General features: G+C 63.1%; 2 non-coding genes across 2 annotated transcripts; both read right to left on the bottom strand.

The window, feature by feature from the left end:
• Window positions 1-2,301: 2,301 nt before the first annotated feature.
• Window positions 2,302-2,423, bottom strand: LOC131872727 (5S ribosomal RNA). Its single transcript, XR_009370834.1, has one exon. It is a non-coding gene; the product is annotated as a 5S ribosomal RNA (ribosomal RNA).
• Window positions 2,424-10,238: 7,815 nt separating this feature from the next.
• Window positions 10,239-10,357, bottom strand: LOC131872726 (5S ribosomal RNA). The gene has a single exon (XR_009370833.1). It is a non-coding gene; the product is annotated as a 5S ribosomal RNA (ribosomal RNA).
• Window positions 10,358-11,076: the final 719 nt, after the last annotated feature.

Genomic DNA, 11,076 nt, shown 5'->3' on the forward strand with positions numbered 1-11,076 from the left:
CTTTCAAAACGGAAATTTTAAAATCTCGTTTTTTTTTTTGCCTTTTATGGAAAATTAGTGAAGGCATCGCATCAAAGGTGCGCACCCTCGCTGCCCACCTTGGTGTGCTCCGAGGTGCCCACCCACCACGGTGCGCAACGCCGGTGCGAACCCGGGAGCGCCCCGATGTGTGCTCCAAGGTGCGGCGTGCACGAAGTCGGACCCCGGTTTGCCCCGGGTGCGCACCTCGCGTGCACCTTGGTGCGCACACCTTGGCTGGGTTGCGCGGCCTGGTGGGCACCATGGTGCGCACCAAGGAGCGCTCCGAAGTGTGCTCCAAGGTGCGGCGTGCACGAAGTCGGAGCCGGTTTGCCCCGGGTACGCACCTCGCGTGCACCTTCGCCGGGGTGGCACCTCGGCTGGGTTCGCGCGCCCTGGTGCGCACCAAGGAGCGCTCCGAAGTGTGCTCCAAGGTGCGGCGTGCACGAAGTCGGAGCCCGGTTTGCCCCGGGTGCGCACCTTCGCCGCGGTGCGCACCATGGCGTGCACGAAGTCGGAGCCCGGTTTGCCCCGGGTGCGCACCTCGCGTGCACCTTCGGCGGGGTTGCGCGCCCTGGTGGGCACCATGGTGCGCACCAAGGAGCGCTCCGAAGTGTGCTCCAAGGTGCGGCGTGCACGAAGTCGGAGCCCGGTTTGCCCCGGGTGCGCACCTCGCGTGCACCTTCGGCGGGGTTGCGCGCCCTGGTGGGCACCATGGTGCGCACCAAGGAGCGCTCCGAAGTGTGCTCCAAGGTGCGGCGTGCACGAAGTCGGAGCCCGGTTTTGCCCCGGGTGCGCACCTCGCGTGCACCTTCGCCGCGGTGGCACCATGGCGTGCACGAAGTCGGAGCCCGGTTTGCCCCGGGTGCGCACCTCGCGTGCACCTTCGCCGGGGTGGGCACCTCGGCTGGGTTGCGCGCCTGGTGCGCACCAAGGAGCGCTCCGAAGTGTGCTCCAAGGTGCGGCGTGCACGAAGTCGGAGCCCGGTTTGCCCCGGGTGCGCACCTCGCGTGCACCTTCGCCAGGGTGGGCACCTCGGTGCGCACACCTTCTCAATGTTTTCTTGCCTTTTCTGGAAATTGGTGAAGGCAGCGCATCAAAGGTGCGCACCCTCGGTGTGCTCCGAGGTGCGAACCCCCGAGAGCGCTCCGAGGTGCCCACGAAGTCGAAAGTCGGGTTAATTGCATTGTTTTCCCCGGGTGCGCTCCGAGGTGCGCAACATCGGCGCGCACCAAGGAGGGCTCCGAAGTGTGCTCCAAGGTGCGCACGATGGCGTGCACCTCTGGTGCGCACGATTCGGAGCTCGGTTTGACCGGGGTGCGCACACCTTGGCTGGGTTGCGCACCTTTTGTTGCGCTCCAAGGTGCGCACGAAGTCGGAGCTCCGGTTTGCCCCGGGTGCGCACCTTCGCCAGGGTGCGCACCTTGATTGCGCCACGCCTTGGCTGGGCTGCGCACCTTGGTGGGCGCCATGGTGCGCACCTTTCGTGCGCTCCAAGGTGCGCACGAAGCGGAGCTCGGGTTTGCCCCGGGTGCGCACCTTGGTGGGCGCCATGGTGCACTCCGAGGTGCCCAAGATTGGTGCGCACCAAGGAGCGCTCCGAAGTGCGCTCCAAGGTGCGCGCGAAGTCGAAAGTTGGGTTAATTGTCCGGTTTGCCTCGGGTGCGCACCTTGCGTGCACCTTCGCCAGGGTGGGCGCCTTGGTGCGCACACCTTGGCTGGGCTGCGCACACCTTGGCACCCGCGTTTCCTTCATTTTAAATTTTTATTTTTTACAATCTCTCAAGTGGGAAATTCTATAATCTCAACTTTTTTTGCCTTTTCAGGAAACTTTTGAATGGAGCGCATCATTGGTGCGCTCCGAAGTGTGCTCCAAAGCTCTCTCCAGCTGCGTGCACCTGCCCCGGCCCGCGCACCCCGGCCCCGCCCAGCTTCGCTCACCTGTCCCGGGCGTCTGGTGCGGAACCTTAGAGTAAGAAACATCACCGTGCACCTTGGCCAACGTGCGCGACTCGACCGAGCGCGCACTGGCCGAGGTGCCCACCGATTTCACCTGGGTGCGCGCGCAGCACCTCGGGCGCACCGGGGTGCGCGCACAACGCCCGGGTTGCACCGTGGCCTGTGTGCTCGGGGCGCCTCGGGTGCGCGCTCGGTGTCCGCCCCCACGCCTGCGCGCGCTGGTAGTGCGGGCAGCGCACCCCGGCCCGGCCCGGCCCCGACGAGAACGCAAACGGCAAAAGGTTTATTCAAATAGCATTGCGATGCCCGGCGAAAAACTAAAAAAGGGTGCAACACCCGGGACTTTCCCGGGAGGTCACCCATCCCAGTACTACTTCGGCCCAAGCGCGCTTAACTGCGGAGTTCTGATGGGATCCGGTGCACTAAACGCTGGTATGATCGCACCCGTTATGAGCTTGTCGCAGTGTGTACTTAGCAAACGCGACCCACGTGCGAATCCACCCCGGCCACCCACCCCCGTCGAGTGCACACCCTCCCTCGCGAAGTGCGCCCCGTTCGCCAAGTGTGAGCCCTGCCCGGGTGCGCGCACCTTGCTAGGGCGTCGGGTGTGCACCCGGCCCGGCCTACGTGCGTGCACCTGTAGGGGGCGTCGTGTGCGTGCAGTGTCCCGTCTGCAACGCGGTGCCCACACACCACCTCGGCGCAACGACCTGCGCTCACCATGTGGGCCGAGTGCACCTTGGTGCATGTTCGGGGCGCCTCGGGTGCACGCTCGATCTTGCCCCGGTGCACCAAGGCGCTCGGTTTGCCCCGGGTGCGCACTTGGTGCAAGGTGGGCACCCAAAATAGGGATCAAGCACCAAAACACAAGTTTCGGGATGCAAAATGGGACCCAAGGACCACAAATGCGTTCCAAGACCCATGATGGGTCCACGAGAACAAAAATGTGTTCCGAGACTTAATAAACAAATATTGGGTTTTAGGAGAAGAAACATGCTCTGATGCCCAAAACGAGAATCGACCCCGAAAAGGCCACAGGCCAAAAGTGGGATGCGAGACAAAAAAAAATGGGACCCGAGGACCAAAATTGGGTTCCCAGGTCGAAGACAGGGCAACCGGACAAGAAACGACCTCTAAGGCTCGAAATGAGTCCCGACGACTAAAACTTGACAAGAAGCACCCATCAGGCACCCAACTCGACACCCATGGGATGCCGACCCACCCGGGCTTCCACCTAGCACACCTTGGCACCCACCCACCCTCGCACCCAACCTCGCACCCAACTTAGCACCTTTGAACCCACATTGGCACTCACCCTGACCCTGGCACCTTGGAACCCACATTGGCACTCACCTTGACCCTGGCACCCACCTTTGCACTCACCTTGGGACCCACCCTGGCTCCCACCTCGGCACCCACCCAGACACCCACCTTGGTTCCTTGGCACCCACCTTGGATCCTTGGCACCCACCCCGACACCCACCTTGGCACGCAACTTGGCTACTTGCCACCCACCTTGGCTCCTTGACGCCCACCCCGACAACCACCCCGTGACCTACCCTGGCTAGGGTTGGTGCACACCCACCCTGGTGCCCACCTTGGCACCCACCCTATGACCCACCTTGGCACGCACCTTAGTACCCACCCCGTTACCCACCCTAGGACCCACCCCGTGACCCACCTTGGCCAGGGTGGGTGCCTTGGTGCGCACAACTTGCCTGGGCTGCACACCAGGGCGGGCTCAAGATGGCACCCGCGTTCCGTTTTTTTCACTATCTTTCAAAACGGAAATTTTAAAATCTCATTTTTTTCTTTTTTTTGCCTTTTCTGGAAATTAGTGAAGGCAGCGCATCAAAGGTGCGCAATGCTGGTGCGAACCCGGGAGCGCTCCGATGTGTGCTCCAAGGTGCGGCGTGCACGAAGTCCGAGCCCGGTTTGCCCCGGGTGCGCACCTCGCGTGCACCTTCGCCGGGGTGAGCACCTTGGCTGGGTTGCGCGCCCTGGTGCGTACCAAGGAGCGCTCTGAAGTGTGCTCCAAGGTGCGGCGTGCACGAAGTCGGAGCCCGGTTTGCCCCGGGTGTGCACCTCGGGTGCGCACCTCGCGTGCACCTTCGCTGCGGTGGGCACCTTGGCTGGGTTGCGCGCCTTGGTGGGCACCATGCAGTGCACGAAGTCGGAGCCCGGTTTGCCCCGGGCGCGCACCTCCGCCAGGGTGGGCACCTTGGTGCGCACAACTTGCCTGGGCTGCGCATCAGGAAGGGCTCAAGATGGCACCCGCGTTCCGTTTTTTTCACTATCTTTCAGAACGGAAATTTTAAAATATCGTTTTTTTTTGCCTTTTCTGGAAATTAGTGAAGGCAGCGCATCAAAGGTGCGCAACGCTGGTGCGAACCTGGGAGCGCTCCGATGTGTGCTCCAAGGTGCGGCGTGCACGAAGTCGGAGCCCGGTTTGCCTCGGGTGCGCCCTGGTGGGCACCATGGTGCGCACCAAGGAGCGCTCCGAAGTGTGCTCCAAGGTGCGGCCTGCACGAAGTCGGAGCCCGGTTTGCCCCGGGTGTGCACCTCGGGTGGGCACCTTGGTGCGCATGCCTTGCCTGGGCTGCGCACCAGGGCGGGCTCAAGATGGCACCCGCGTTCCTTTTTTTTCACTATCTTTCAAAACGGAAATTTTAAAATCTCATTTTTTTTTGCCTTTTTCTGGAAATTAGTGAAGGCAGCGCATCAAAGGTGCGCACCTCGCTGCCCACCACGGTGCGCAACGCCGGTGGGCACCCGGGAGTGCTTCGAAGTGTGCTCCAAGGTGCTGCGTGCACGTTGTCGGAGCCCGGTTTGCCCCGGGTGCGCACCTCGCGTGCACCTTCGTCGGGGTGGGCACCTTGGCTTGGTTTGCCCCGGCTGCGCTCCGAAGCGGGGTTATTGGAGCGCCGCCTCTTTTTTTGTCGGAGCGTTTGGTGGGGTTTCTCGCATTGGCTCTTCCGAGGCCCGGTTGCCACCCTGGCGCGCACGAAGTCGGAAGTAGGGTTAATTGCCCGGGTGCGCACCTTTGCCAGGGTGGCACCTTACCTGGGCTGCGCACCAGGGCGGGCTCAAGATGGCACGCGCGTTCCGTTTTTTTCACTATCTTTCAAAACGGAAATTTTAAAATCTCCTTTTTTTTTTGCCTTTTCTGGAAATTAGTGAAGGCAGCGCATCAAAGGTGCGCACCTCGCTGCCCACCTTGGTGTGCTCTGAGGTGCGCACCCGGGAGCGCTACGAAGTGTGCTCCAAGGTGCGGCGTGCACGTTGTCGGAGCCCGGTTTGCCCCGGGTGCGCACCTCGCCTGCACCTTGGCCGGGGTGGGCACCTTGGCTGGGTTTGCCCAGGGTGCGCTCCGAAGCGGGGTTACTGGAGCGCCCCCTCTTTTTTTGTCAGAGAGTTTGGTGGGGTTTCTCGCATTGGCTCTTCCCAGGCCCGGTTGTTGGGTGCGCTCCCACCCTGGCGCGCGCGAAGTTGGAAGTTGGGTTAATTGCCCGGGCGCGCACCTTCGCCAGGGTGGGCACCTTGGTGCGCAAACCTTGGCTGGGCTGCGCACCAGGACGGGCTCAAGATGGCACCAGCATTCCCTTTTTCTCACTATCTTTCAAAACGGAAATTTTAAAATCTCGTTTTTTTTTTGCCTTTTATGGAAATTAGTGAAGGCATCGCATCAAAGGTGCGCACCTCGCTGCCCACCTTGGTGTGCTCCGAGGTGCCCACCACGGTGCGCAACGCCGGTGCGAACCCGGGAGCGCCCCGATGTGTGCTCCAAGGTGCGGCGTGCACGAAGTCGGACCCCGGTTTGCCCCGGGTGCGCACCTCGCGTGCACCTTGGTGCGCACACCTTGGCTGGGTTGCGCGGCCTGGTGGGCACCATGGTGCGCACCAAGGAGCGCTCCGAAGTGTGCTCCAAGGTGCGGCGTGCACGAAGTCGGAGCCCGGTTTGCCCCGGGTGCGCACCTTCGCCGCGGTGGGCACCATGGCGTGCACGAAGTCGGAGCCCGGTTTGCCCCGGGTGCGCACCTCGCGTGCACCTTCGCCGGGGTGGGCACCTCGGCTGGGTTGCGCGCCCTGGTGCGCACCAAGGAGCGCTCTGAAGTGTGCTCCAAGGTGCGGCGTGCACGAAGTCAGAGCCCGGTTTGCCCCGGGTGTGCACCTCGGGTGCGCACCTCGCGTGCACCTTCGCTGCGGTGGGCACCTTGGCTGGGTTGCGCGCCTTGGTGGGCACCATGCAGTGCACGAAGTCGGAGCCCGGATTGCCCCGGGCGCGCACCTCCGCCAGGGTGGGCACCTTGGTGCGCACAACTTGCCTGGGCTGCGCACCAGGAAGGGCTCAAGATGGCACCCGCGTTCCGTTTTTTTCACTATCTTTCAGAACGGAAATTTTAAAATCTCGTTTTTTTTTGCCTTTTCTTGAAATTAGTGAAGGCAGCGCATCAAAGGTGCACAACGCTGGTGCGAACCTGGGAGCGCTCCGATGTGTGCTCCAAGGTGCGGCGTGCACGAAGTCGGACCCCGGTTTGCCCCGGGTGCGCACCTCGCGTGCACCTTGGTGCGCACACCTTGGCTGGGTTGCGCGCCCTGGTGGGCACCATGGTGCGCACCAAGGAGCGCTCCGAAGTGTGCTCCAAGGTGCGGCGTGCACGAAGTCGGAGCCCGGTTTGCCCCGGGTGCGCACCTCGCGTGCACCTTCGCCGCGGTGGGCACCATGGCGTGCACGAAGTCGGAGCCCGGTTTGCCCCGGGTGCGCACCTCGCGTGCACCTTCGCCGGGGTGGGCACCTTGGTGTGCAGACCTTGGCTGGGTTGCGCGCCCTGGTGGGCACCATGGTGCGCACCAAGGAGCGCTCCGAAGTGTGCTCCAAGGTGCGGCCTGCACGAAGTCGGAGCCCGGTTTGCCCCGGGTGTGCACCTCGGGTGGGCACCTTGGTGCGCATGCCTTGCCTGGGCTGCGCACCAGGGCGGGCTCAAGATGGCACCCGCGTTCCTTTTTTTTCACTATCTTTCAAAACGGAAATTTTAAAATCTCATTTTTTTTTGCCTTTTTCTGGAAATTAGTGAAGGCAGCGCATCAAAGGTGCGCACCTCGCTGCCCACCACGGTGCGCAACGCCGGTGGGCACCCGGGAGTGCTTCGAAGTGTGCTCCAAGGTGCTGCGTGCACGTTGTCGGAGCCCGGTTTGCCCCGGGTGCGCACCTCGCGTGCACCTTCGTCGGGGTGGGCACCTTGGCTGGGTTTGCCCCGGCTGCGCTCCGAAGCGGGGTTATTGGAGCGCCGCCTCTTTTTTTGTCGGAGCGTTTGGTGGGGTTTCTCGCATTGGCTCTTCCGAGGCCCGGTTGCCACCCTGGCGCGCACGAAGTCGGAAGTAGGGTTAATTGCCCGGGTGCGCACCTTTGCCAGGGTGGGCACCTTACCTGGGCTGCGCACCAGGGCGGGCTCAAGATGGCACGCGCGTTCCGTTTTTTTCACTATCTTTCAAAACGGAAATTTTAAAATCTCCTTTTTTTTTTGCCTTTTCTGGAAATTAGTGAAGGCAGCGCATCAAAGGTGCGCACCTCGCTGCCCACCTTGGTGTGCTCTGAGGTGCGCACCCGGGAGCGCTACGAAGTGTGCTCCAAGGTGCGGCGTGCACGTTGTCGGAGCCCGGTTTGCCCCGGGTGCGCACCTCGCCTGCACCTTGGCCGGGGTGGGCACCTTGGCTGGGTTTGCCCAGGGTGCGCTCCGAAGCGGGGTTACTGGAGCGCCCCCTCTTTTTTTGTCAGAGCGTTTGGTGGGGTTTCTCGCATTGGCTCTTCCCAGGCCCGGTTGTTGGGTGCGCTCCCACCCTGGCGCGCGCGAAGTTGGAAGTTGGATTAATTGCCCGGGCGCGCACCTTCGCCAGGGTGGGCACCTTGGTGCGCACACCTTGGCTGGGCTGCGCACCAGGGCGGGCTCAAGATGGCACCAGCATTCCCTTTTTCTCACTATCTTTCAAAACGGAAATTTTAAAATCTCGTTTTTTTTTTGCCTTTTATGGAAATTAGTGAAGGCATCGCATCAAAGGTGCGCACCTCGCTGCCCACCTTGGTGTGCTCCGAGGTGCCCACCACGGTGCGCAACGCCGGTGCGAACCCGGGAGCGCCCCGATGTGTGCTCCAAGGTGCGGCGTGCACGAAGTCGGACCCCGGTTTGCCCCGGGTGCGCACCTCGCGTGCACCTTGGTGCGCACACCTTGGCTGGGTTGCGCGGCCTGGTGGGCACCATGGTGCGCACCAAGGAGCGCTCCGAAGTGTGCTCCAAGGTGCGGCGTGCACGAAGTCGGAGCCCGGTTTGCCCCGGGTACGCACCTCGCGTGCACCTTCGCCGGGGTGGGCACCTCGGCTGGGTTGCGCGCCCTGGTGCGCACCAAGGAGCGCTCCGAAGTGTGCTCCAAGGTGCGGCGTGCACGAAGTCGGAGCCCGGTTTGCCCCGGGTGCGCACCTTCGCCGCGGTGCGCACCATGGCGTGCACGAAGTCGGAGCCCGGTTTGCCCCGGGTGCGCACCTCGCGTGCACCTTCGGCGGGGTTGCGCGCCCTGGTGGGCACCATGGTGCGCACCAAGGAGCGCTCCGAAGTGTGCTCCAAGGTGCGGCGTGCACGAAGTCGGAGCCCGGTTTGCCCCGGGTGCGCACCTCGCGTGCACCTTCGGCGGGGTTGCGCGCCCTGGTGGGCACCATGGTGCGCACCAAGGAGCGCTCCGAAGTGTGCTCCAAGGTGCGGCGTGCACGAAGTCGGAGCCCGGTTTGCCCCGGGTGCGCACCTCGCGTGCACCTTCGCCGCGGTGGGCACCATGGCGTGCACGAAGTCGGAGCCCGGTTTGCCCCGGGTGCGCACCTCGCGTGCACCTTCGCCGGGGTGGGCACCTCGGCTGGGTTGCGCGCCCTGGTGCGCACCAAGGAGCGCTCCGAAGTGTGCTCCAAGGTGCGGCGTGCACGAAGTCGGAGCCCGGTTTGCCCCGGGTGCGCACCTCGCGTGCACCTTCGCCAGGGTGGGCACCTCGGTGCGCACACCTTCTCAATGTTTTCTTGCCTTTTCTGGAAATTGGTGAAGGCAGCGCATCAAAGGTGCGCACCTCGGTGTGCTCCGAGGTGCGAACCCGAGAGCGCTCCGAGGTGCCCACGAAGTCGAAAGTCGGGTTAATTGCATTGTTTTCCCCGGGTGCGCTCCGAGGTGCGCAACATCGGCGCGCACCAAGGAGGGCTCCGAAGTGTGCTCCAAGGTGCGCACGATGGCGTGCACCTCTGGTGCGCACGATTCGGAGCTCGGTTTGACCGGGGTGCGCACACCTTGGCTGGGTTGCGCACCTTTTGTGCGCTCCAAGGTGCGCACGAAGTCGGAGCTCGGTTTGCCCCGGGTGCGCACCTTCGCCAGGGTGCGCACCTTGATGCGCACGCCTTGGCTGGGCTGCGCACCTTGGTGGGCGCCATGGTGCGCACCTTTCGTGCGCTCCAAGGTGCGCACGAAGTCGGAGCTCGGTTTGCCCCGGGTGCGCACCTTGGTGGGCGCCATGGTGCACTCCGAGGTGCCCAAGATTGGTGCGCACCAAGGAGCGCTCCGAAGTGCGCTCCAAGGTGCGCGCGAAGTCGAAAGTTGGGTTAATTGTCCGGTTTGCCTCGGGTGCGCACCTTGCGTGCACCTTCGCCAGGGTGGGCGCCTTGGTGCGCACACCTTGGCTGGGCTGCGCACACCTTGGCACCCGCGTTTCCTTCATTTTAAATTTTTTTTTTTTACAATCTCTCAAGTGGGAAATTCTATAATCTCAACTTTTTTTGCCTTTTCAGGAAACTTTTGAATGGAGCGCATCATTGGTGCGCTCCGAAGTGTGCTCCAAAGCTCTCTCCAGCTGCGTGCACCTGCCCCGGCCGCGCACCCGGCCCCGCCCAGCTTCGCTCACCTGTCCCGGGCGTCTGGTGCGGAACCTTAGAGTAAGAAACATCACCGTGCACCTTGGCCAACGTGCGCGACTCGACCGAGCGCGCACTGGCCGAGGTGCACACCGATTTCACCTGGGTGCGCGCGCAGCACCTCGGGCGCACCGGGGTGCGCGCACAACGCCCGGGTTGCACCGTGGCCTGTGTGCTCGGGGTGCCTCGGGTGCGCGCTCGGTGTCGCCCCCGCGCGCGCGGTAGTGCGGGCAGCGCACCCCGGCCCGGCCCGGCCCCGACGAGAACGCAAACGGGCAAAAGGTTTATTCAAATAGCATTGCGACGCCCGGCGAAAAACTAAAAAAGGGTGCAACACCGGGACTTCCCGGGAGGTCACCCATCCCAGTACTACTCCGGCCCAAGCGCGCTTAACTGCGGAGTTCTGATGGGATCCGGTGCACTAATGCTGGTATGATCGCACCCGTTATGAGCTTGTCGCAGTGTGTACTTAGCAAACCGCGACCCACGTGCGAATCCACCCCGGCCACCCACCCCCGTCGAGGTGCACACCCTCCCTCGCGAAGTGCGCCCCGTTCGCCAAGTGTGAGCCCTGCCCGGGTGCGCGCACCTTGCTAGGGCGTCGGGTGTGCACCCGGCCCGGCCTACGTGCGTGCACCTGGAGGGGGCGTCGTGTGCGTGCAGTGTCCCGTCTGCAACGCGGTGCCCACACACCACCTCGGGCGCAACGACCTGCGCTCACATGTGGGCCGAGTGCACCTTGGTGCATGTTCGGGGCGCCTCGGGTGCACGCTCGATCTTGCCCCGGTGCACCAAGGCGCTCGGTTTGCCCCGGGTGCGCACTTGGTGCAAGGTGGGCACCCAAAATAGGGATCAAGCACCAAAACACAAGTTTCGGGATGCAAAATGGGACCCAAGGACCACAAATGCGTTCCAAGACCCATGATGGGTCCACGAGAACAAAAATGTGTTCCGAGACTTAATAAACAAATATTGGGTTTTAGGAGAAGAAACATGCTCTGATGCCCAAAACGAGAATCGACCCCGAAAAGGCCACAGGCCAAAAGTGGGATGCGAGACAAAAAAAAATGGGACCCGAGGACCAAAATTGGGTTCCCAGGTCGAAGACAGGGCAACCGGACAAGAAACGACCTCTAAGGCTCGAAATGAGTCCCGACGACTAA

This window comes from Cryptomeria japonica, unplaced genomic scaffold (genome assembly GCF_030272615.1).
Source record: "Cryptomeria japonica unplaced genomic scaffold, Sugi_1.0 HiC_scaffold_748, whole genome shotgun sequence".
Taxonomy (NCBI): domain Eukaryota; kingdom Viridiplantae; phylum Streptophyta; class Pinopsida; order Cupressales; family Cupressaceae; genus Cryptomeria; species Cryptomeria japonica.